Genomic DNA, 25,145 nt, shown 5'->3' with positions numbered 1-25,145 from the left:
ATATCTTCTTCTTGGATTGATCCCTTGATCATTATGTAGCATCCTTCCTTGTCTCTTATAATAGTCTTTATTTTAAAGTCTATTTTCTCTGATGTGAGAATTGCTACTCTAGCTTTCTTTTGATTTCCATTTGCATGGAATATCTTTTTCTATCTGCTTACTTTCAGTCTGTATGTGTCCCTAGATCTGAAGTGGGTGTCTTGTAGACAGCATATATATGGGTCTTGTTTTTGTATCCATTCAGCAAGCCTGTGTGTTTTGGTTGGAGCATTTAATCCATTCACGTTTAAGGTAATTATCGATATGTATGTTCCTATTACCATTTACTTAATTGTTATGGGTTTGTTTTTGCACGTGCTTTTCTTCTCTTGTGTTTCCCACTTAAAGAAGTTCCTTTAGCATTTGTTGTAGAGCTGGTTTGGTGGTGCTGAATTCTCTTAGCTTTTGCTTGTCTGCAAAGTTTTTGATTTCTCAGTTGAATCTGAATGAGATCCTTGCTGGGTAGAGTAATATTGGTTGTAGGTTCTTCCCTTTCATCACTTTAAATATATCATGCCACTCCCTTCTGGCTTGTAGAGTTTCTGCTGAGAAATCAGCTGTTAACCTTATGGGAGTTCCCTTGTATGTTATTTGTCATTTTTCCCTTGCTGCTTTCAAAAATTTTTCTTTGTCTTTAATTTTTGCCAGTTTGATTACTATGTGTCTTGGAGTGTTCCTCCTTGGGTTTATCCTGTATTGGACTCTCTGCGCTTCTTGGGGTTGATTAGCTATTTCCTTTCCCATGTTAGGGAAGTTTTCCACTATAATCTCTTCAAACATTTTCTCGGGTCCTTCTCTCTCTCTTCTCCTTCTGGGACCCCTGTATGCGAATGTTTTTGCATTTAATGTTGTCCCAGAAGTCTCTTAGGCTGTCTTCATTTCTTTTCATACTTTTTTCTTTATTCTGTTCCGTGGCTGTGAATTCTGCCATTCTGTCTTCCAGGTCACTTATCCATTCTTCTGCCTCAGTTATTCTGCTTGAATCCTTCTAGTGTATTTTTCATTTCTGTTATTGTACTGTTCATCTCTGTTTGTTTGTTCTTTAATTCTTCTAGGTGTTTTTTCTTTTATTCTTCTTGGTCTCTCTTAAAAATTTCTTGCATCTTCTCGATCTTTGCTTCCATTCTTTTTCCAAGGCCCTGGATCATCTTCACTATCATTATTCTGAATTATTTTTCTGGAAGGTTTCCTATCTCCACTTCATTTAGGTGTTTTTCTAGGGTTTTATCTTGTTACTTCATCTGGTACCTAGCACTCTGCCTTTTCATCTTGTCTATTTTTCTGTGAATGTGGTTTTTGCTCCACAGCCTGCAGGATTGTAGTTCTTATTTATTCTGCTGTCTGTCCCCTGGTGCATGAGGCTATCTACACCATTTGCTTTTACATACAATTCACTGCAAAGGGTTTTCAGGAATGTAAGTATTACATATTATGAGACATGTCCTTTAAAATGAATGTAGTAGATATGTTCTGGGTTTTAAAAAAAACTTTGTTGCCATATTCCATGTTTTATTTCATGACATCTTGACTAATATCATGGGTAGAATCCTTTTCAGAGAATAGAAGTGACACTGAAATAAGCCCATATATGTGAGGCATCAGGATTGTCATAAGCAGCAATGGTTTATTAAGTCCCTACAGTGTGTCAGATAGTGTTCAGGCAAGGGCAGACAAATGTACAAAACAACTTTTCTACCATCAAGTCCCTTGAAGTAGTATGGTTCCAAGGTAATAATGAGAGATTTCTATAGATATAGAGTGATAGAGTCACATATTTCTAGTGATGTATTATACACCATGTTTCCCAAGCCACACTAAGAGGTAAAAATAAGAGGATCAGAATAACAGTACAAGTATATTATTTCTTTGGCTCTGCCTCATTCACTCGACTCCTTTGAAACTGTTACTGATTACTTTTGAGTCATCCTTAGAGAGTGTTTCTCCATAGCAGACAGGTTTAAGCCCAATAATTTTACTTTTATCCATCCACAGTTTTGCTGCCTAGGGTAGGGTCTGCTGCCAATATCCCAGGGCCAAAGAGCAGATGCCACTGCCAAGGGTTCTTGCCTTGGCTCCCTCCTACCTCCTGCCCCCCACTTTTTTTCAGTACTGAAGCTATTTCATTGTGCCAAAGCCACTGATGGGGAGAGCTTTGGTGAAGAAATCTCATGCTGTTTTCTCCACTGGTCTGTGGAGAATCCCTCTCTCCCTCTTCTGTGTCACATTCCTAGTATGTGTGTAACTCATGTCCTCAGGCTTCTCCTCTGTGGGAAGAAATAAAGCTACATTAGCATAATGTCCAGAATGTGTTCGCTCCTTTGCCCTCATTTATTAAACTGCAGTAACTTACTAGTCCCCACCTGTGCCTGAATCTCTTAAGTGTGGGAATCCGAGAACATCTCTGTACACACAGAAACAAGTCTGCTCAGATGTTTCTACCTACTGAATCCTCTCTAGACTTGATTTTCTATACTCCAGTCTCTTCCCTCCATGCAAAGAATGCTTAAAAATGGAGCCTTGGGAATCATGAGCCCCAGACACATGATCTTGGATTCTGATGCAGCACCATGTCCTTGTAATAAAAATTCCATGTTTTGCTTAAGCAGGATTAAGTTAGTGTCTCTTACTTTCAACAAAAATAATCTCAACTGAAACAAGTGTGGAAGGAAGGTGTTGTCTGTTTGTCTCTGAACATGGTTACTTTTTCTGTTCTGAATCCTTCCAGTTCTTCAGAATCCCCAAAATTATCCCCAAACTCTCCATTACTAGTTATATCCTACAAGGTGAGGCTCTCTCAGATTAATTAATGTTGAGGGCTTCACTCATTTTTCTGTTGTGATTTGTTGTCAGTATCCATGAACATAACAGATTGTTGGGTAATTTCATTTTCCTCTGATATTACAAAGTTTAACATTCTCAACCTCATTAATATATTTATGTTTTGCAAACAGTTAAATTGGAAAATGTTCTTTTGATAAAAAACTCTCAGTGCAGCAGTATTGAAAATTGTATAAACTTATGAAGGTATTGTAAAGTCTTGGCTATAAGCTGGGAGACCTGTAATTTGGTCTTGGGTCCATCATTTATTTGCTATATGACTTTAATTCAGGCATTTAGTATCCCTGAAATTATTTCATCATCTTTAAAACAGACAGATGACAGATGTTATGAAAAGGACATTGTTGTGAAAAGGCAAAGTGTAGTGTATTAATAATGGAAATAGTAAACAAAAGACATTGAGAGTGGTTTCTCAGTTTTTCTGTAGATGTGTAAAATTTTACTATTTGAATGTTTTTCATAATACTTTTGGAAGTATTAAAAGAAAAATATTTCAAATAGAATTCAAGCTAAAATTAGTAGAGAAATAATGATGATGTATTTGAAAGAATAAATATTTTTGGCAGTACACAATATATATTTATGAATTCATTAGAATGACATAAAAATATGTATTTCTGTCAGAATCTTTTTGTAGTCTTTTTAGTGTTTGATACAAGTGGTATCTTTTCTCTAGATGTATTATAATGAACCTACCTAAACAGTTGCTAACTCAGTCAGATTTTAAGATGGGGAAAAGGGAGGCAGGGATAAAGTTTAATCCTGTGTTTGCTTCAGGGCTGATGAAGATATAAATGTACCCACTTCTTCAGTAGGTGCTGGACGTCATCCCCTGAGTTCGATTAAAAATTAATATTAGCCAGGCAATGGATTTGGACTTCTGATGATTGTTCACCCAAGAATATCTTCTTATTTGAAGTTCTAACTATTGCTTTCTCCTTTCACTCCCTAACAACACCCTTTTCAGCATTATTTTACACACAGCTATTGTATGTTTCTTGAGGTTCAGTTTCAGCATCCTTGGAATTACTAACACAATACAACATCACATATCCATAATGATTGTGACTAAATTATCTAATACATAAAAAATTACTAAAAATGTGTGCTCCTATACCATTAATATAATTTAACATGGGTTTGTTTCTATCCAGTCAATTAATTTAAATAGAATATACTACTAAACATATTGTACTGTAGCTGCTAGCCTTTATTTTTATTCAATAGAAACACATGGATTCTTTTAATTATCAAAAATTCTGAATTAGTGGCATATAAATTAATGATATAACTTCTCCTAGATTTTAAGTGCAATTGTATTTCTAGTTTTTTCTCTTTTGCTGTAACATATTCCCTACTTCTAGAAATAAATTGGATGAAGCTTCCTTTCACCCTCTGCAAGATAAATTGTTTCCTTGTGTGAAAGCAAAACAACTAGAAAAATAATTTTTTCCATTTTGGGCAGCTCTGTTGAGTTATAGTGTCATTGCACAGCAGGCTTTTATAGATAAGGCAGTCAGGTGTGGAGGAACAAGCGTTCTCAAGGAGAAAGAGGCATATTTGGGGAGAAAGGGGAAACCAATCCTAGCAAGCCTGTGGTTTGTGATTTATGTGAGAGAAGGGAAGACAGCAAGCTGGGACAGAACATGGTCTGGACTAAGGGAGCAGACTGGTGTGAGGTTTTAGCTGAGCCCCCGAAAGTAGACATTAAATGTGCCTGGCTGCATTTACAATCACATTTAATCTTCATACCAACTCTGAAAGGTAGGTATTATTATCTAAACTTTGTTGGTGAAGAAATTGTAGCTCAGGGAATTGACATGACTGGTAAGGGACAGGATGAGGAATTTGATTCCAGGTCTTCTGATTCTAATGGATCCATTCATGTCCTGCCTACCCCCACCTTCCATAGAGTCTTCTTTGTCATCAACAGAAAGTGCTTGATGTCTGGGCTCAAAGTCAGCCTGTGGCTGTGGGGCCAGAGTATGATGCTTCCCCCTTTGGGATCAGTCTCAGGACATCTTTACAGAACTATAGTCATTAGACTTTATAAAATTTTCACAGCATAGTCTCGCTCTCTCTCTCTCTCTCTACTTGAGTATTTGCTGAATGTCATTACCTCAAATTAAACCATAAGTTCCTGAGGGCGTGGAGCAGGTTTGTTTTGCTCACAGCTTTATAGGCAGTGCAGCCCAGTACAATGCAGGAGCATAGCAACATTTGGATAAATTTAAAATTATCTAATTATGGGTAATTTTAAAAATAAACTTTCTTTTTAGAACAGTTTCAGATGTACAGAGTTATTGTGAAGGTGGTACAGCCTTCCCAAATACCCCACATTCAGTTTCCCCTATTATTAATGTCTTACATTAGTGTGGAATATTTGTCACAATCAGTGAACCAATATTGGTACCTTATTATTAACTAAACTCCATAATGTATTCAGATATCCTGTGAATTCTTTAGTTTTTTATCTAATGTCATTTTTCATTTCCAGAATCCCATCTAGGATACAACATTACACTTAGTAGTCATGTCTCTTTTTGGCTGTGAAAATTTCTGACATCCTTGTTTTGAGGACCTGACAGTTTTGTGGAGCACTAGCCATATATTTTGTTGAATGTCCCTCAGTTGGGATTTGTCTGATTTTTTTTTCTCATGATTAGACTGGGTAATGTGTTTTGGGGAGGATGACCACAGAGGTAGAGTGTCATTCTCACTACATCATATCAAGAGTACATACTATCAATATGACTTATCACTGTTGATCACCTGGCTTGAGGTAGTGTTTGTCAGATTTCTCCACTCTAAATTTACTCTTTTTTCCTCCCCTTCCATTGTACTCTTTGGAAGAAAGTCACTGTGTGCAGCCCACACTTAAGTAGTGGGGATTATGCTCCATCTTATTTAAGGTGGAGTATCTACATAAATTATTTGGAATTTTTCTGCACAGGGAATTTGTTTCTTCTTCTCCATTTATTTATTTATTCAATCATTTACATCAGAGTGAATTTGTGGATACTTACTTCATGCTTTGGGTTAGAATCCAATGCTACATCATTTTGTTTTCTATAATTATTTCAAATTTTGCCATTGGGAACTCTTCAGTAGGCTACCCCCCATCAGTGCAGGGTTTTGTTTTGTTTTGAGCACTTTCTTATTTTCTGGCACTACAAGATGCTCCAAGCTCATTTTGTATATTTTGTGTCCAAATCCTAGAATCAGCTATTTCTCCAAGGAGTTCTAGTTCCTTTTATTGGAGAATGGTATTAGAAACCAAGATCTTGGCACTAAATATGCTCATTGCTACCAGTGTGTCATTGCTTCTAAGTCCTTTCAGATGACAAAGCAAGGAGATGTATATGTGTATTCTTACCACTATTTATACATATATCTATAAACACTTCTATATGCAACCATCTGTATCTATATTAAGCTAAACATTAGTTTATACTGATGCCTCCAACTCTAACTCGTTACTGCATGGATCATTCTAGACTCTTCCCATTGCTTATCTGTAACCTCCCATTCCAATTGTGAGAAACCTGGTTTCCACCATCTACTATCCATTTACTTACTGGTTCAATTTGAATATCCATTAGTGGTTTTAGAATTGTTAACCCATAATTCATGAGAAACAACTTTATCAACAGGAGAACATGTAGAGTCCCTTTTGCCTTTAGATTGACAGACTCCACTGATTTCCAAAGTTATTTGGGTCAGCATCCTAATTCCCTACCCCATTCATTGAGATTGTTTCATACATCTGTAATATATTTGTATTCCTTTGTCACATTCTGAATTCAATCCTGAGATCCTCTGACCTCCAAAATGATTTTTTAAATATTTGCATACATTAAGGTTTCACTTTGTGTTGCAGTGTTCTGTGGGTTTTGACAAATGTGTAGTGTCATGTATCCACTATTACAGTATCATACAGAATAGTTTCATCACCCTAAAAATCTCCTGCACTTCACCTATTCAACCTTACCTACTCACCTCCCACCTGAACATCTGGCAACCACTGATCTGTTTACCATCTCCATATTTTTGCCTTTTCTAGAATGTCACATAACTGGAAGTACACAGTAATTATTTTTAACCACTAAATGATATTTCATTGTGTGAATGTAGCAAGGTTTGTTTACCCATTGGTCTATTGAAGGGTATTTTGCTTGCTTCCAGTTTTTGGCAGTTATGAATAGAACTGCTATAAACATTTGTGTGCAGGATTTTGTGTGAACATATATTTTCAAATCAGTTGGGTAAACACCTACGAGCACAACTGCTGGTAAGACTATTAGTTTTATAAACAACTGTCTTCCAAAGTGGATGTACCATTTTGCATTCTCAGCAGCAATGAATGAGAGTACCTATTGCTTCATGTACTTGTCTGCACTTAATATTGTCAGTATGTTGGATTTTAGCCATTTAAATAGGTGTGTAGTAGTATCTCTTTGCTGTTAAATTGATGAATTTTTCACAGGAAAGGGTACCATTCACTCATGTTTCCTGTACATGTACAATTTACAGATTATCTTCTGGATCAAACCCTTGTTTTACAACTCAGCAAATTGAGGACCAGTTACTTTGCAAAGTCCCAGTGGCATTTGGTAGAACAGAAATCACAACAAGGCCATTAGTGGGACCATTTTCAAAAAACAAAACAAAACAAAACAAAAAAACCCCAAAAGACACCATTGCTCTTTTACAATAACATATCTAGGTTTGTTGTGTAGAATTTGGAGAAGTCACAATGGCAAGAGATGTTTTTAAGGAAATTATGAGACTTCAGAAACAGAGACAGGAACTGTGAGCATGAGCAGATCCCTGGTGCCAGGCATTATGGGAGCTCAGATGATATGGGGCCATTTTCTGAGGCTGAGGTGGAAAGTCATTGAATATCTAATCCTTTTAGCTTGTACTAAGAACAATTCTACTTCCTGACTCTGAGACTGCATCTTTTTAAAAACCTACAAGGATTAGAGCAAATCTATGGGACACTGGAAGGGGAAATATATACTGCCATCCCTTATATTTGCTGTTTGTAAAACAAAAAAGATGGAATAAGAACATATGCTGCTTACCTAGAATTTTTGTCTGGATATGAGAATCTTTTTTTTTTTTTTTTCCGGTACGCGGGCCTCTCACTGTTGTGGCCTCTCCCGTTGCGGAGCACAGGCTCCGGACGCGCAGGCTCAGCAGCCATGGCTCACGGGCCCAGCCGCTCTGCGGCATGTGGGATCTTCCCGGACCACGGCACGAACCCGTGTCCCCTGCATCGGCAGGCGGACTCTCAACCACTGCGCCACCAGGGAAGCCCTGGATATGAGAATCTTGAATGCAAAATTCAGTGAAGTTTCATTCCAGTCCAGAAATATTGACACAACAATATTTGAAGAAATTCTTTATCTTAAATTTTATTAAGAAAATAAAAGAATTAATGCATGGTTAGTGAGTCTATATTATGAAATGAAAATTATATGAACTTTACTATACAGTTATTATGAGCAAAATAATAATAATAATATATCACAAACTAAAAATCCTGTTCTGGCAGTAATTCTGGTTCCTTCATCCCAAGGAACTGGTGAAACCCTCTGCCAGACATGACCAAGGAAAACATTTCTGTCTTAGTTCATTATCCAGGGCCCACCTTGCTGTTCTGCTGTGCCTCATACTCATATCCCAGACTCTATGTGCAGATAGATTACTTTCGTCATGGGTTTTACATCTAATTGCATAGAATTTTCTGTATTTCTATTTGCAATTGCCCCAAGTTCAGATGCAGTGTTTGGAGTGCAAAGGTGTTTATTATCTCTAGGCATCTTTCTCATGTATTTGTTTAGCTACAATCAAACCTCTGCAAGATACTGGATTCAGCTTTCCATATTGCTCTGCACATGCATGTTCTGATCTGTGCTGTTGTGATGACAAAGGTATGGATTTTTGCTTTGTAGAAGGAAAGAGAACTGCTGCTCAAGTAAGGATGACCTGAAATGTTCCCCAAAGGCAGAGAATTTGTGGATTCTTTAGAGTGACCAATTGGACATTAGTAATTTCCTGGTGTGGCAGTTGGAAAGGGGGTTCCCAGTGTCATTTCTCTCTACCCAGAATGGGCTGGGGGGTGACTCTGTGTGCCAGCCTCCTCTTAAGGGTGACACTTCTTAGAGGCAAAGTATGCCAACTGTGTTGAATCACTTTGGGATCTGTAATTTCTGTGTACTTGTCTGACCTGAAGACGTGAGATGGATCTCAGAAGCTTGGCCACAAGACTTTCTGATTGTATTCTCTTCTCTTTCAACAGATGGAGGATTGGAGTAGTAGGAGCCTCAAGAGTCTCACCTCTAAAAACCTCACTCTGCTTCAAGATTCTCAGGTCCTTTCTCTTCAGCTTCCTTTTCTCTTTTATTTCCCTAGAGATCTTCAGACCCAGGCAATTTAGGGTCACATTGATACCGTCACACACCAGCAGTGGTGTGAGAGCTGAAGTAGGGTTGGTAGAGAGTGCCAAGAAGAAAGTTCCTGAAGGAGGAGGAAGTGCTTACTTATAAGGTGTGGTTTCAGAGGCTCTAATAACCTTTTTGACTCCTTTGCTCAAGCATTTCCCTTTCTGATTCTGCCAGAGTTCTCGGAATTTTCCCAAATCATCTAATCCCCTGGGTTTGGGTGCTAGAGTCTTTCGTAAAGTACAGGTGCTATGTAGGTGCAGGAACCATGAAAAATTTAACTCGGTTTAACTTATCAGTTAAGGCATAGTAATTTAGTAAGGGAACAGGATATTCCCGAGGGAGGAGGATGTGAGACAGGTGAGATTTGATATGGGAAGAGCAGTGATTCTCAACTTAGGTGGTTTTGGATTCCTTAGAGAGTATTTCAAGCTCTATAGACCTTCTCCCCAGAAAAAAGTATATACAGTGGAAGTGACTTTTGCAGGTGAGCATGTTCAAAAGTCCAAACTAGAGACAAAATTTTGCTTGAAAAGCCCTGAACTAATCTATGACGTATGGTGTAAATGGTTTTGAGGTATTTTGCTTTTCAGTAATTCTTATGCATATTGAAATTCGCTCACCATTGATCTAGACTAAGGTTGGAATAAAAAGACTACACATATTCTGATATCTGACCCGTCACAACATTCTGCCTCTGAAGTACCTATTAACTCTCTGGAGGAGAATAGGAGATAAGTGTCAATTCTAAAGCTTGCCTGCAGGGTATATTCCATTTTGGTTTTTACTATTGAGCCACTATAACCTTAATACATGCTAATGGGTTTGTTGTGGTTGAAGATTAAAAATAATTAGTTGCAAGACTAGGTTCTAAAGCCAGAATAGAAGTTAAATTTGGACAATACGAGGCTTCGCTGCACACACAAAGCTAACTCCTGATTTGGAGCATTTGTTGTTTCAGGTGGTTGAGGGGATGGAAAGCAGAGCAGCTGGGAAGGGAATGGGAACGGAAGGCGGTCAGAACAGGGCAGAGAACAGAGCGAGAGAGCGAGAGAGAGCGAGAGAGAGCGAGAGAGAGCGAGAGAGAGAGAGAGAGAGAGAGAGAGAGAGAGAGAGAGAGAGAGGATTGTGTTAAAGCCCCTCTGCTGACCTTCGATTTTTCCTTGGACCAGTCCCAGCTGGAGACTTTTCTCCTTTGTAAAACTCCCTCTGCTCCCTCGTCTCTTTGCTCCTCCCGCCTCTCCTTTCTCTCTCCATGTGCCCAGCATTCTCCCCTGGCCTCTTAGCACTCAGCAAGTGAGGCTCAAAGGAAGTTCCCAGTTGAATAAAGGAAAAGCATCAAGCAGCCTTATCACTACTTCCCTGATTCCTCTGGGTTTTATTGTTATTAATTTTCTTATGCAGTGTTTCTGTGAGACAGCTGTGTTTTTCAGCTGGAGAAAAGCCTGTGACCTTAAGGACAGAAAAAAAATGCCATTAAGAAAGGGAGTGGAGAATTTTAAAAGTCAGGATTTCTTTAAATAGCATCAACTGTAGCCAGTTTCCATCTTTTCTACAAAATCTTGCCTGGCTGAATAGAAAGTAGATGGCCATTCTCTCTGGTCTGACGATTTCCAATTTCTTTTTTGGCACAGAGTCATGAAAAACAAATTTTCATAGTATCTGGTGAGACCATTCATTTATTCACTCTTTAGGCAAGTCTATAAATCTGTTAGTTGGGAAGTTAATAAGTGATTTAGGAGCTCTGGCCATTGCAAAATCTATAATCTCTCTATTGATATGTAAAGACACAGCTCTACTTTTGACCCTATTTCCTCATTTGGTAGGAAATAAAAAGGAGCCCATATGATTTAATTTATTGTTTGTTTATTGTCCAGATTAAATGAGATAATGCAGTATGTGAAATGTCGATCATAACTTAGCTCCTGCAAACAGCTTGGTACATGTTAGTTTCAACTTCCTTTGCTGGACGAATATTCCCACACTCCACAAGTTTCTATTCCCATCAGAACCTAGAGCCCATTACTTAGAACCCTGATAGGTGGCAGGAAACAATAGGACATGTGTATTCATGCTAAAGCCATTTCTAATGTTACACACAGAAGGGTGGCCATGACTGGCTTTGATATGTCCATTACAATAGATTTCTACACCTTTAAGTTATGTTTCTCAAGTTAAAACTCTACTGGTTTTATGGAGATATATCCCCACCTGATCAAGATAGAAAATTTGTGAGATCCTTTGCCATATATGCAATCTGCAAACTAAAGGATTTTGTAATCAAATAGCTGGATTTTAAAATTTCTAACTCAAATGTAGTTATGCTGACATGCAAGTTCTATGGGGACAAAGTTTTTGTCTCTTCTTTTCATTGTAGAAACCCAACCACTCAGCATAGTGCCTGACACATAGAATGAACTCGAAAATATTTGCTGTATAAATGAATGAATGAATGATCTTGCCCAAGCAGCCTAATGAAAGAGCCAATCCAGCTTCTGCCTCTCTGGCATATCTGAGAATATCTAAAGATATTCTCAGGAGTGCCGAGAAAAAACGTTTTTGAGTGCCTACTATGTGTCTGGCATTGTGTTAGGTCCTTGGGATTTTATGGTTAATAGGCAGTCGTGCCCCTTGTCATAAAATGAGCATATAGCTTAGCAGAGAAGAGTTATTGTATTAAAAAGTGAATACTAGAGGGCTGGTTTTTGTGAAGAAGAAGGTACAGAGTGTTATGGGAGCACTGCAGGGGGTCACAGTATGTGAACAAAGGCAAAGTTTATAAAGCAAGTGTTAGAGAACATGAAAATATCTTGAAAACTAAAAAAAGCATTTCGAATGAAAGGTACTATTATCCAAGTCCTTGTGATTAACTAGCTGTCTCTTTCCTGGTGTTCTGTCTTTTTCTTGGGATACAGAGGGAGGAGCATAGTTGTTCCGATGTGTATATGACCCTGAGACACAGCTAAAGAACCAAGCCTGAATAGGACCCCAAGCCACTTGTTCTAAAATTCTTCTTTTGAAGAAACATCTATCTCTCTTTCAGGATGCCAGCCATCACACTGGCCTTCCAGCATTAGCATCTTTTTCAGCCATCTGCAACGTTTGCCTCCTGCACACATGGGCTTCATCACGGCACACAGACACACACCTTTGCCCAAACTTCAGTACCAGGCTTTACTATGACAGATTATGCAAAATCTGCTTGAAAACATCTTAAAGCTTCATAGTCCATGCTTCTTTTCCCAAGAGCACTGCACAACTACTTTCTTTGCAGTATATTTATCACTTTTCAGCTCCTGTGAACACAAGGGAAAATACAGGAGAAAGACGTTATTGTTTGTAGATGTTTTTGTTTTCTGGTTGTCATTGTTTTCCTTTAGAGTCAGAGGATGGAAGAAAGCCTGAGATGTCATTTGGTTTCATTTCCTATTAGGCAATCACATAGACCCACTTTTAAATGAAACCTCTCATTTTCAAGTCATTTAGAGAGGATGAAATTCTGTAGTTTCCTTTGGTATATTATTCCAGATTAAATAAACTTGTTTTAAAAAATGCCTTTTGTGATCAGCTCGGTGCTTTGTGTCCACCTAGAGGGGTGGGATAGGGAGGGTGGGAGGGAGACTCAAGAGGGAGGAGATATGGGGATATATGTATATATATAGCTGATTCACTTTGTTATACAGCAGAAACTAACACACCATTGTAAAACAATTATACTCCAATAAAGATGTTTAAAAAAATGCCTTTTACATTTAGCTCAAGTATCTCCTATTGACTCCGAGGATAAGTGTTAAGTTTCAGTGGCGGCATAGCTTATGATGTAGTTAAGAGCTAAGGTCTTGGAATAAGGCAGATCTTGGCTTAAATATGACCTTTACTTCAGATGAATTGTGTGATTTGAGACAATTACATGACCATTTTGTATCCTGGTTTTCCCGTCTGTAAACTGAAGAAAATAATACTCAGATCAAGAAGATAATGAAAAGAGAGAAAGAAAGGAAGGAAGGAAGAAAGAAGATAATATCTGTGACCCTGACGTTGACCTAGTTTCTCTCACATGATGAATATTTGATAGATAGTGGTTATCATTTTGCTCTGTGTCAAGTATTTAATTATAATATATTTGGAAGTAGGAAGCATGACTTGTTTGGGTTTTCCTGCACAGCCCTTATACAGCACTGTAGATATAATAGATACTCAGGAATTCTACATAAATAATGAACAGAAAAGTAAGATAGTAAGTGTAGGAAACACCTTGCTCTTCTATTAATTAGGTCCATGAGAGGACAAATCATTTGCACTTCCTGAATCTTAGTTTCTTCATTTGTAAAATGGTTGCTTTATAAATGACCCTTTGCAGTTGAATATTTATGACGAGTATTTATTCTGCTTTATCAGAACTCCGGAGGAGGAAGCTGTTTAGGCAAAATTTCTGTGCCTAAAAATGATTTCTTTTTATTGCTAATCTGATTTTTAGAAACTCTCATATATCTTATTTAGCTACATTTTAAAACGTCTTTTAGGAGAAGTGTTAGAAACTTTGTCATATTTTATTGATTAGATTTCGGATGAAAGGAGATGAATGTTGAGTTTCTGTTCCCTTTGCTATTATTTCATGAACAGTGTAGAACCAGTATTTAATACTGGCTACCAAAGTGAAAGTGGAGGTGGGGGAAGGAGGTAAAGGAGCAAACTCTAGAACAATCCACTTTATTTGTTGTTCCGGTGACAAATGGCTTCAGCTTTCTCCCTGGAGTGTTTCCAAATCTGTTTGCTAGACATTCACCTTGACTCTGCCCAATATCCTCAACCTCAGCTAAATGAAACTGCAGTTTATGACAGCACGGAAGCTACAGAAATGCAGCTTGTAAAGCCTGGGCCCAATTCTTTTTAGAGAGACAATGATAAACTCACACATATTCATTTAACTTTATTGATTTCTCAGAATTTTAGGTGGATTGAGGTTAGAGGTTTGTGATGGGGAGGAAGGGGAAAATTCCTCCCCATCACTTCTTAAATACTCTTTTTGGAGTTCCTTTCTACACTTGACTCTTTTCTGGAATGCTGAAGGTTCCAACCTGAATATTAACTACATCACAAAATTCTAAGAAAATGAATTCTTTTGTCAGTTTCACCAGGAACACTTACAGATTCCCAACGAGCATAGTATCCTTCAGTTAAGTGGATAAACCATAAGATGGAGAAAGGAGCATGTCAGTCTTAGCATGATCTTCTCATCTGATCCACCAAACTGCAAATCTTATGGAGTTACCAGTATATACACCAATGTTGACTGAGATACATATTAGTAATACATAAATATTAGTGATACATAAATAGAAACAGGTAAATATGACTTTATCCTTAAGTGTGTAGACTTACAGAAGCCTAGTTATGTGGTGGTATTCTACAATGGAATTATGTCATATTTATTTCTTTATTTCAATAAGTGGGTGGCATTCCTTAGATTTTGGGTAGACTAACTTGTAATCTGGGAAGATTATTTGTCCAACTTCACATTAATTGATAACACCAATGAGATTAAAATTTAGGTTAGTTGATAGCATTTCACAGCTTTGTTCCATAAACACTAGATTCATATCTTCATATTCAGCAATTTGAATTTATGCCAATGATATCAACAAAAAGAAATCCAAACTTAAGGAAATTTCCATGTTGAATCAAATAATTGTAAACAAGTTATTTTTTCTTAACTTTCTAAATACTATGCCAGTGATTTCATCGGATATAGAGCAAAGAGTCTTTCCTTTGAGAACTTCCTTTCCCACAAACTGATTAAAAATATACAATCCAGGAAATCCTTTTAGTACAAACTGGGGAAAATTGATATAAATGAAAATAAGGTAAAATGAAAACAGTGGGTAGAATCTGACATATTTGTTTGATAAACTATCATAGATAGTTATGAATGGCACGATGTAATTCAGAGTCCACTAATATTTATTTAATATCATTATCATATATATTATCTTATTTAATGTTTACATTAAACTGGTAAGGTAGCTCTTACTATCCCCCAACACCCTTTTTGAAGACAAGGAAACAGATGCAGGGAGAAGTTAAATAATAAGTACCCAAACAACTATTTAGTATGTGTGGGAACCCAAATTCAATTCTTGTTCCATCTGACTCTAGACCAGTGGTTTCCTCATTTTGCTGATGACTCCCAACCTTTTCTCAGTCAACAAACCTGATGATTCTTGTCCATCAATAGCAGTTTTGCTCTATGGGTTGGGAGGGTAGGAGTTTTCCCTTGAGATCCCATCAGAATCTATGTGTGGGTAGACGTGTGTAGTTTGGAAAGATGCCGGAGATAATTCTACTTCCCTACCACACACCTCGATTGACACTCTCTGCATTGTATCATGCTCTACACCATAATGATTTCATTTTAGTCTATTGACTTTAGAATAGAACCTCTTCCAGACCTCTTGTTTAATAACCCTGTTATTAATTTACCAGGCAATAAGTTTCATGGAATACTTCTGGGCTAACATATTTCCTTCTCCCAGAAGTATATATTGGAATATATGGGGCAAAAAACTCTTAACATACAGCTATATTATGTTTTAATTAGGAAAAACCCCATCAATTCAGAGGTTATTATATGAAGCTGGAAATCTCTGCTTTATCACATCTGTATATTTCTCATCTAGTGAGAGTCTTTGACCTTGCCTATGATGCCTTAATGTAATAGGAATCATTCCATCTAAGCTCACTCTGATGCTCACGGCTCAAATGCTCCCTAACATGCTTCCAGGATTGGGGTTTAATTCCTTTCACTATCCCGCTACCCACAGGGCCCTTTCTTTCTCTAGTGTCCCTTGAGGTTCTCGATCCCAGCCATGCACTGCATCACACACAGTCCCCTCCCTTCCTCTATGGTACTCTGCTATGTTGGCCAAGTCACATCCATACTTAATATTCTGTTGTGTTTTTTTACTGGTTGCCTTGGGCTTTCTTCACACTTTCCTCCAGACATTAATTTTTTTCAATTTATTGGCAAAATAAAGTGGGGAGTTTTGTGATGTTGAATTGTGCATAGGGACAATACATTAGAGGGTTAGGGCCATGGAGCTCGTTGAATTTAGGTGTCCCGAGCCCTCTGGAAATAATGTCAAGTAGGTTGAATTCTACAGCTTTATCTTCGGTCTTTATGACTCATAATGCCTGCTAAAAAGAGCATTTCTACTTTCTCTCCATGTTGGTGGTTTCAGTATCAAAACGATATTCTTTCAAAATCTGGCCAGTTTGGATTTCACAGAGAGCACAGCCATTTCAGGTTTTACCTGAGGGAAAGGAGCTGTTACTTTTCGTAGAAAAGCTGCTGTCTGTCAGGAGCCCAACCAGGAGAGGATTTTTCACAGCTGGGCTTGATTGTTCTAAAACTCTTCTTGGAGCAGCTGTGAGCTGATGACTGCTTCTAACCTCAGAAATCAAATGAAAGAAGAGAGCCTTATATTTTGCATATTCATCTCTACCTTTTTTTATTGCTTACTGTCTACTCTGTCTGGGCTCTAACATTAGTGGACGATGGAGTGACTGAGCCTACAAATGATGTAATTTCAGGAACAGATGTAATTTTCAACCTTTGTCAAGATATCTGAAATCTTACAGTGAGAGAGACATTCTTTTGGGACTCTCTTCAAGAGTTCCATATAAAAGCGTAAATACCATTGAGAGGTATTGTATTTTAAGACTTATACATTTTTGCACTTAAAACATCTTAAGGCAATGTCAGTCTACACCTGAGGGATACTCATTGACAACTAGCCGATAGCAAAATAACTGGAAAAACAGTGAATCTCACAGTTTGCCAGGAAATGGTGCTAAAACAAACCAAGGACAAAGTTTGTCAAGTTCACACATTTTTGGTCCTCCACCTGTGTCTAATAATCATCCTACTGCAAGAGGTTTTGGCACATCACATTTACAGGACACATATTTATAGGTTATTGTGAAAATTAACAATGGTAAGCATTAGTCTCTAACAGTGGACAGGCTAATGTATAATGTTAAAATGTGGAATATGTTATTTTCCTGCAACCAGTCAAAATATGATCAAAAAATTGAGAGTGTATTCATCTTTCAAGGAGATGACTGATATTTTTGCTTTTGGTAGTTATTCATTTGGATAATTGTGGCCCGTCTCCCTCCCTTGATGAGATCAGAAGGGATTCCCTGGAAGGAGGGAAGCAGAAACAACCTTTACTGAGTAGAGACTATGCTGCTCAACTGGGTCTAAGAGCACATGGGTCATATTACAGGGGGATGCCCCACTGGGTCATCAGCACAGAAGGGGCCAGAAGTAGAAATTGGGAGAAGAGTTCAGGGATTCAGAGAAGATGAGAACAGAAAGAGAAGACTGTAATTACTGAACTGCTTGAACGAGTGTTGGATGCTGATAATGGGGCCGAGAGTGAATCTTTACAGATTTGTACCACCCAGTGCTTGATCAGGCTAGATCTGTTCATAGCATCTGGGATAGAATGAATCTATTCTTCTCTACTCTATTTTACTTTAACAAGCGCGCGCGCGCGTGTGTGTGTGTGTGTGTGTGTGGTGTGTGTTGAGTACTTCCTGTGGGCCAGGCTCTTGCTAGGCCTTGTGAATATAAACACCACCACCACCACTTACTATTAGACACGGCAGTAAGTGGTTTATGCATATTGCTCATTTAATTCTCATAAAAATCCCATTAGGTGACTGCTATCTTCTTTTACATATGGGGAGAGCAACTTCAATGGTATTAGGAAATATGTCCAAGGTTACATAGGATACAATGGATAGAGTTAGAAATTGAGCCCAGTTTACTGTCTTTTTCTAAAATTTATGATCTTAGCTACTATGCTTTATAGCAGGCTATATGCATTAACCTGTTTCTAAATATTAATGAAAACAAGGATTTCGAGAATCTCCATAGCATGGCTGGGTAATTAAAATTAAGCCCCTTGACTTATTGGGCTGTGAGGAACCCTTAGAAGCAAAGAAAAATTATTCACTCTTCAGCTTTGCGGGTACTTCTTTCCACTTTTGCCTATCTTTACCCCATCCTCTTGTCTGCTGTGTTGTGAAGATAAGAGGGTACAGGGTACATGGTTAACAACTGCATTCGGAGCTCTCTCACAAAGATAAGCTCCTATGAGGAATTACGCAGAGCACAATGAAAGATGTTCTGAAGAAGAAGTGATGAGATCAAAAGGAAGGGCCTGTCATGTCCAAGGCCCTGTTCTGGGTGCTGTGTGGTATGAATTAATATCTCACAACACCTCTGCCCTCCAGGAGCTTAAAAACCTGTCAAGATGTTATCCTAAAGCACATGAATACCTAGAGAACCAGGCAAAAATTAAATAATAAAACCTCCAAGAGATGTCACTATGCAGTTTAATTGTTAAATAATTGTTCTTGACCGTGTGTGGTATGAAGACTCATGAAGGTTGGAAAGAAAGCTTGCATGAAATTTAAAAAAAAAAAAATTCTTCACTAATAATTGAAAGAGATGGAGGTTTTGACTCAGTGGTGAGGCTGAGGCAATGGGAATGGAATGAACAAAATCATGAGAAACAATATAAGAGACGGTGAGGAGTCCAGTTTGGTGCAGACTTGGATCAAAGGACTGGTGGCAGATAAGCCCGAGAAAATGGGCTCGTGTAAAGTGGGTCAGATCAGGTGTCTGGGTGCTAAGAAGAAATCTAAAATCCTCCTTCCAAAGCTCCTCCTTTTTCCAAGCTTCAGAGCTGGCCCTTCCTTCCTCTTTCTTTATCCCACAGTCCAAGACATGTATGTCCAATTGATGCTTATAAATATTAGTGTTGGCCCTGAGTTTTCAAAGCCTTGGACATTTGGGATGCGTGGAGCTGACCAAAGAACTTTGTGAGAAGTGTAGTGGGGCAGATACACTAGGTGGTGCTCTCCAACCAAGGCAGGAAGAGCCCACACTGACTAGCCAAAGTCTGACTGAGGCTCTACCGTCCCATAAATCTGAAGTGAGTCACCGTCCTACTCAGTAAACGAATTACCATTCCTTGCTTAGTGTATCCCTCATCTCTTTAGTTTTAACTATTTAGCTCTTTCACGATATTTTGAGGTGTGGGGGGCTGGGAAATTTATTTCTTAAAGACATTATTAAAGCTATTTTGGCAAATGGAATTGAGAGCTGCATTAAGGGCTGTTGATATTCTGCCCAGGTGTCGGGTAGATGATGATCTTTTAAACTGAAACAACTTGCTTGCCCATTGAGGGTCTATTTTGTTTCTTTCCTTGTGCTTAATTTTTGCACGTTATTGTTAAGCTTTATGGCAATAAAGAATCAATCATTACAGCCCTTTCTCAGAAGCGTGAAGAAAAGTCTATTTCTGTTTGAGATAAACCTTGGAAATATTTAGAATAGAAAGCTCAATATAAGTGGGGCATGAGGTGTCTTCGCTGGCATGTCGTTATGGGAACATGCACTCTACCGCCCGGTCCTTGGCCCAGTGGAAGGAGAGCTGGGATCAGGGCTTGGCATAGAGTAGGGACTTGGGAAACAGTGAATTGAGCACTCACTCTATCCATATTTTATGTTCAAGAAAGTAGGATACCTTATCTTTGTCCACTTTTCTTTTACTTCTTTCCCTGAAGACTACAGCAAAAATTTTGAGGGCTAAGTGAAAACATTAGGGCCACCAAGGGCAGCCTTGTGACATTTTGTTTTTCAGAACCAGCTAATTCTCATTCTTTTACTGTCTTCCCATTCCTCTTGTGTACGTTGTGATGCTCTCTGATACTGATGGTCCCACACTCTTCCATTCCACCTGGCTCTACTGCCCTGTCCTCTCTCTAGATTAAAATGACCCTGTTTCATGCCTATGATAACTTAATAGCTCAGTTCTTCTAGTACTGCTGTGATTTCAAAAATTTTTAAAGTTCATAATTACACTTTTACTTTTGCAACCACTTGACCCAGTTTTAGATTTGTAAAATATGCTTACTGTATTCGAGACCCCTTGCTAGCTAATCTGAAGAAATGGCCTTAGCAATGCCTGAGTAGAAGCTAAGCATGTCAATCACCCCTTTCCCTCAACTGCATGTTAACATCATGCTTGCTTTAACAAAGGAAGTGAAAAATTTCAGGCATGTGTCAGGTTGAAGAAGGAGATGGTTTGGGGGTAGGCAGGTCATTAAGTTCTGTCAAATCAGATCCTCTATGAGAAGAGTTATATATCATAACCAAATCACTTGGGACCCTTCTTCTTCAGCCTTGTGCCTTGCCAGTATGTGGTGTGGCATATCCAGATAGGAATAATCCTGCTGGAGCAACGTTCTGGAAAGGTTGTTGCTAATGTTTGCTTACACTAATCACCAGAATCTGATTATGATTGTCCATTGGGCATATCCAGTCCAGGTAATTAGTCATCATGATATTTTCTGGGGAGTTCCACATTGGGTCTTATAATTAAATGAGGATAATTAAACACATACCCAAGAATGTACTAGGTCCAACTTACTAAGCAGTTAACAAGCAAATATACATACACAACATGTACACATGAGACTACCAATCTCATACATTCAAGCAATCACAAGATTTCCCATCTTAACTCATTAGAACTGGTAGAAGGTTTGGTCAGGAATGCCTAAGGGAAATGTCTATGCCCGGTCCATGTATAGGTTTCACCTCCCCTCCCCATTTTCATCTAATTCTAGGATGTGATTTTGTTATCTGCTATGTGCCATGCTATTCCTTATCCCCATATGTCTGTGCTGGAGTGATTATTTCTTGAATCAGAGCCTTTATACTACTACAGAATTCTGAGGCTCTCTGTCTGCAACTGCTCATAATCTACACTTTGAGTTTCTATCAGCTGTGTTTCTTGAGATCTAATGACTCCTTTTCCAAAGTACTACTGCCTGGGTCTGTGTAATGCTGGAACTTCTTGAGATTTTCCTGTTTTTCCCCAACAACGTACTGTGCTAGTCACCTGGATATGACTTAACCCTTTCCTATGCCCTCACTTTTTTTTTTTTTCCCAGCCCTCTTATTTAGTGAAGGAGGTGTGAGTATTTGTGGAAATAACTGGCTTTTAATCGAAAAGAGAACAGCTTCCAAGCCAGCTATGACCTAAAAGTCTTGACTATTATAAAAGTGTCATTAACTTTAGGCTGCTTCCCCCATCAGTTTGGTACATAATGGAGGTCTTTAACCATTTTTTTGTCCATTCAGTTATGAAAACCTAGAAAGGATCTTTTTTTGGTACTTAGGTTCTCATCCTCATCCTTGTCTTGAGGCCAAGACAGCAAGCAGTGCAGCCTGTGGCACACTTTGCTGAATGTCTGCAGTCTTCTTCCACAGGGAAACCAATACAAAGAAAACAGGCCATGTTACTAAAAGCAACAAGCTGTGAATGGTGGGGCAGGTCATAGGAAGGAGGACAGCTTTGGGGTTCCTTCACTCCCACAGAAAAAATGCAACTCCTAAGGCTCTCCTATCCTTTTAAACCTTTCACTGCCTTAATGGCTGGTTGCTGCGTGCCCTGGTTGTAGAACCTGGTGAGCTTTCAGTAGCCAAGCTGCACCCAGTTTTCCTGTGTTCTCTCTCTCAAGACAGTGGCAGAAACCTAAGTGATCAGTACTGTATGGTTTGGAGGTTAAATTCTGGACTGAATTGGGGATCACAGAGACTGAGAAGGATTGAGGACAGGCAATAGACTTTAAGTTTTTTAAAAATTTATTTTATTGAAATATAGTTGATTTACAATATTGTGTTAATTTCTGCTGTATACCAAAATGATTCAATTATACATATTTTCATATTCTTTTCAATTATGGTTTATCACAGGATACTGAATATAGTTCCCTGTGCTGTACAGTGAGACCCTCTTCTTTATCCATTCTCCATATATAATAGTTTGTAGCTACTAATCCCAGACTCCCACTTCATTCCTCCCCCACCTCCCCTCTACCTGGGCAATCACATGTCTGTTCTCAATGGATAGACTTTAAGTTTTTGTTGAACTGTAACATGCATTTATCATTTGAGCACCATTGTTTAGAAAATGCTACGATTCAAGCTGATGTGAAAGTTGAAAATTGTGTGTGTGCGTGCGTGCGCGCGTGTGTGTGTATTCACATGGCTCCTTTCCCAACTTTTAAAGCCTTACCATGACTCACTGCTTTCTTTCCGCCAACAAATAATCATCATTATGGATTGAATTAACTGGAAATGACAGATAGCAATGTTTGATTTTATGATTACTATAAATCAGTAGTACCAGAAAAATGTTGACTTAATAGATCTGGACTCTTTAGTCTGAGTTCCTTGAAGGTCAGAGGTTCTTCAACATCAGAAGGGTATGGAGCCTGAGTCCTCTAATTGCTTTCCTGTTTGGGAGCAGGACAGACAAGGGAGAATACTTTTAAAAGCCCTCTTATAAAAATGCTTCTCCTGCTTGAATGAGTGACTTAAACATTTGGATTCTTTTTATGGGGAAGTGTTTCTTTATTGGAGTGAAGGAAGTTAACATGCTTTGAGAACTGAGGCTGCTTTATGCAGCTCTCAACACAGTAGTAAGAAGGTACTCAGGATGCATTTGTTGATTAAGTGATTGTAAAGTCAACTCTAATCTGCTGCTCGACTCCTCTCTCTATTAATGAAAACAAATGTAATACTGGCACACGAACTGTAATCTGGAAATGGCTTTTAGAAATCCACTCTACTGAATAAATGGTCCATTAAAGCCCATCATTATCAATATTAAGAAGGTACATTAGACTAGATGGAGGTGGGAGCCTAAGGGGGTGGGGAAGTATATTTAACTATTTCAAGATATTGATAGAGAAAAAATTAGCATCTAAATTTTTACCTGCTTTCTATTCTTACTGACAGCCTAAAATATCATATAAAGTCTGAAGATTATTAGCAACTATAAAGGGTTGAGGTTTTACCCCACCTGTAATTTAAAACATGAGTCTGCTACAGTTTCATAGATACTGGCAGAAGACACAAGACTCCTGGGTCAGAGAGAAAAGGCTTTATTACTCGGAGACATGGCAGTAGACAGGGTCTCAGAATTTTCTTGTGGCAATGCCTTGAGTCCTAATTCCCACAGGGTGATGCAAAGAGGTCCAGGTGACACCTGCACATGCAGTGGGTTTCATGACAGAAGCTCAACCCTCAGCTGGGGAACCCAAATCCATTACAATGATCAGTGTGTAGGCCTGCCCTTTGCTCCAGAGGGAAATGCTCTGTCTTCCATGGCTGCTTTTCATACAAGCATCCTTGAAAAGCTACTCCAAAACAAAGGAAGTCAGTGCCTCTGCTCATGAGATGTGCAGAAAAATGAGAGTCCAGTGCAGAAACTCTCTTGAAAAGCGTGGTGTCTATGCCCATTGTGGGCTCTCCATCCCTTTTCCACTGCTATCTTTAGGCCACCATCTTACTCAGAATGTAGTGATTCTCACTGCCTCCAGTTTCTGCTCTCAAACTGGGCTTGGAATTATGCTGGGTATTTTTATTTTCACTGACTCTGAACACTTGAGGTTTCCCAGGGATCTTTGCAATCAAGAAAGAGGACAAATCCGCTAGATCTCTGGCAGGAGGAAGGAACTTTTTCTGGGACCAGTGCTGACACCTGCTTGGCCTAGGCATGGGGAAGGAGGAGAAAATGAATAGGACAGGAGAAACACAGTGAGACGGAGAAGGGACAAATGAAGGATAAGAGAGAAAGAAGGAGGAGGACTAAAGACTCCCCCAACCCCATCCAAATAAAAGGGTTATGATTTTGAGGAATGAGAAATAAAGAGAGTAGCATTATCTGACAGAGATTGATAACCACTGTTTATGACAAGCAGGCTGGTGAGCAGAAACACAAGAGAAAGAGAAGGAGAGGAAAAAGGAGAGAGGGAGGGGGTCTGCTGTATATTTCAAATCTAACTGCATTAGTTAAGCTTTTTCCTTGAGTATTTTTATCTGCCTTTTCCAATAGAATCAGGGACAGTATTTAGCATCTATTTATGAAAAGTAAAGCTGTGAGTCATAGAATGATGACTTAGCCTTACCGACTAAGGCCCCAGAGGAAACTGTGTGGGTAGCAAAGAAATCAAGCTTTCATATATTGAACTTGCTGCGAAAGATAAAGATACTTTTTTAGAAAGTCCCTCTCTTTGGTAGAGTGAAAAATCTAAGGGAAACTTGAAGAAAACATGTTATGTAAGTTAAAGGTGAATGTTTGATGGTTATAACTTACAGAGAAACTTAAATTAATCCAGAGTTCTCTAAAGGTGGGAATGTGGACTCCACCAGCACCAACAGACAGATTTTGAAGGGTGCCTATGTCTGTAAGGTACCATTTTGACTGAGCTTCTTAATCTTCTCAACAGCCATCCATGGCTTTGCCCAGCAGAAGAAACAGCAGAAGAAACACTGGCACAAAGGTTAAATAACTTGCCCATCAGTGGACCAAAAACATGAACCAAGTCACCTGTCTCCAAGCCCAGATTTTGACTCACAGTGTTAAACTGTAATGGAAACTAATAAAATAGAAAAACAAGGGAGAAAACATGTCATTTCTTTCTCTTTCTTTTTGTTTAAAGTTGATCCTCCTCTCTAAGATAGTGGAGAAAATATGTCAGGGAGCTGCTCCAGGCAAGGAATAGCAGCAGAGGCAAACAGAGATGTCTGAGTCAAGGGGATGTGCTGGTCCAATGGTCCAGAGACGAGCAGCCAACTCTCGGGACCTTTCATGCAGAAGGGTCTCAGTCTGTAAAAGGCAGAGAAGGAGAGCTTGCCAAAGGACCTGCCCTTAACAACAATGTTTTTGC

The sequence above is a fragment of the Globicephala melas genome, chromosome 8, assembly GCF_963455315.2.
Source record: "Globicephala melas chromosome 8, mGloMel1.2, whole genome shotgun sequence".
In the NCBI taxonomy this organism is placed as follows: Eukaryota; Metazoa; Chordata; class Mammalia; order Artiodactyla; family Delphinidae; genus Globicephala; species Globicephala melas.
Note: the sequence above shows the minus strand (reverse complement) of the source record.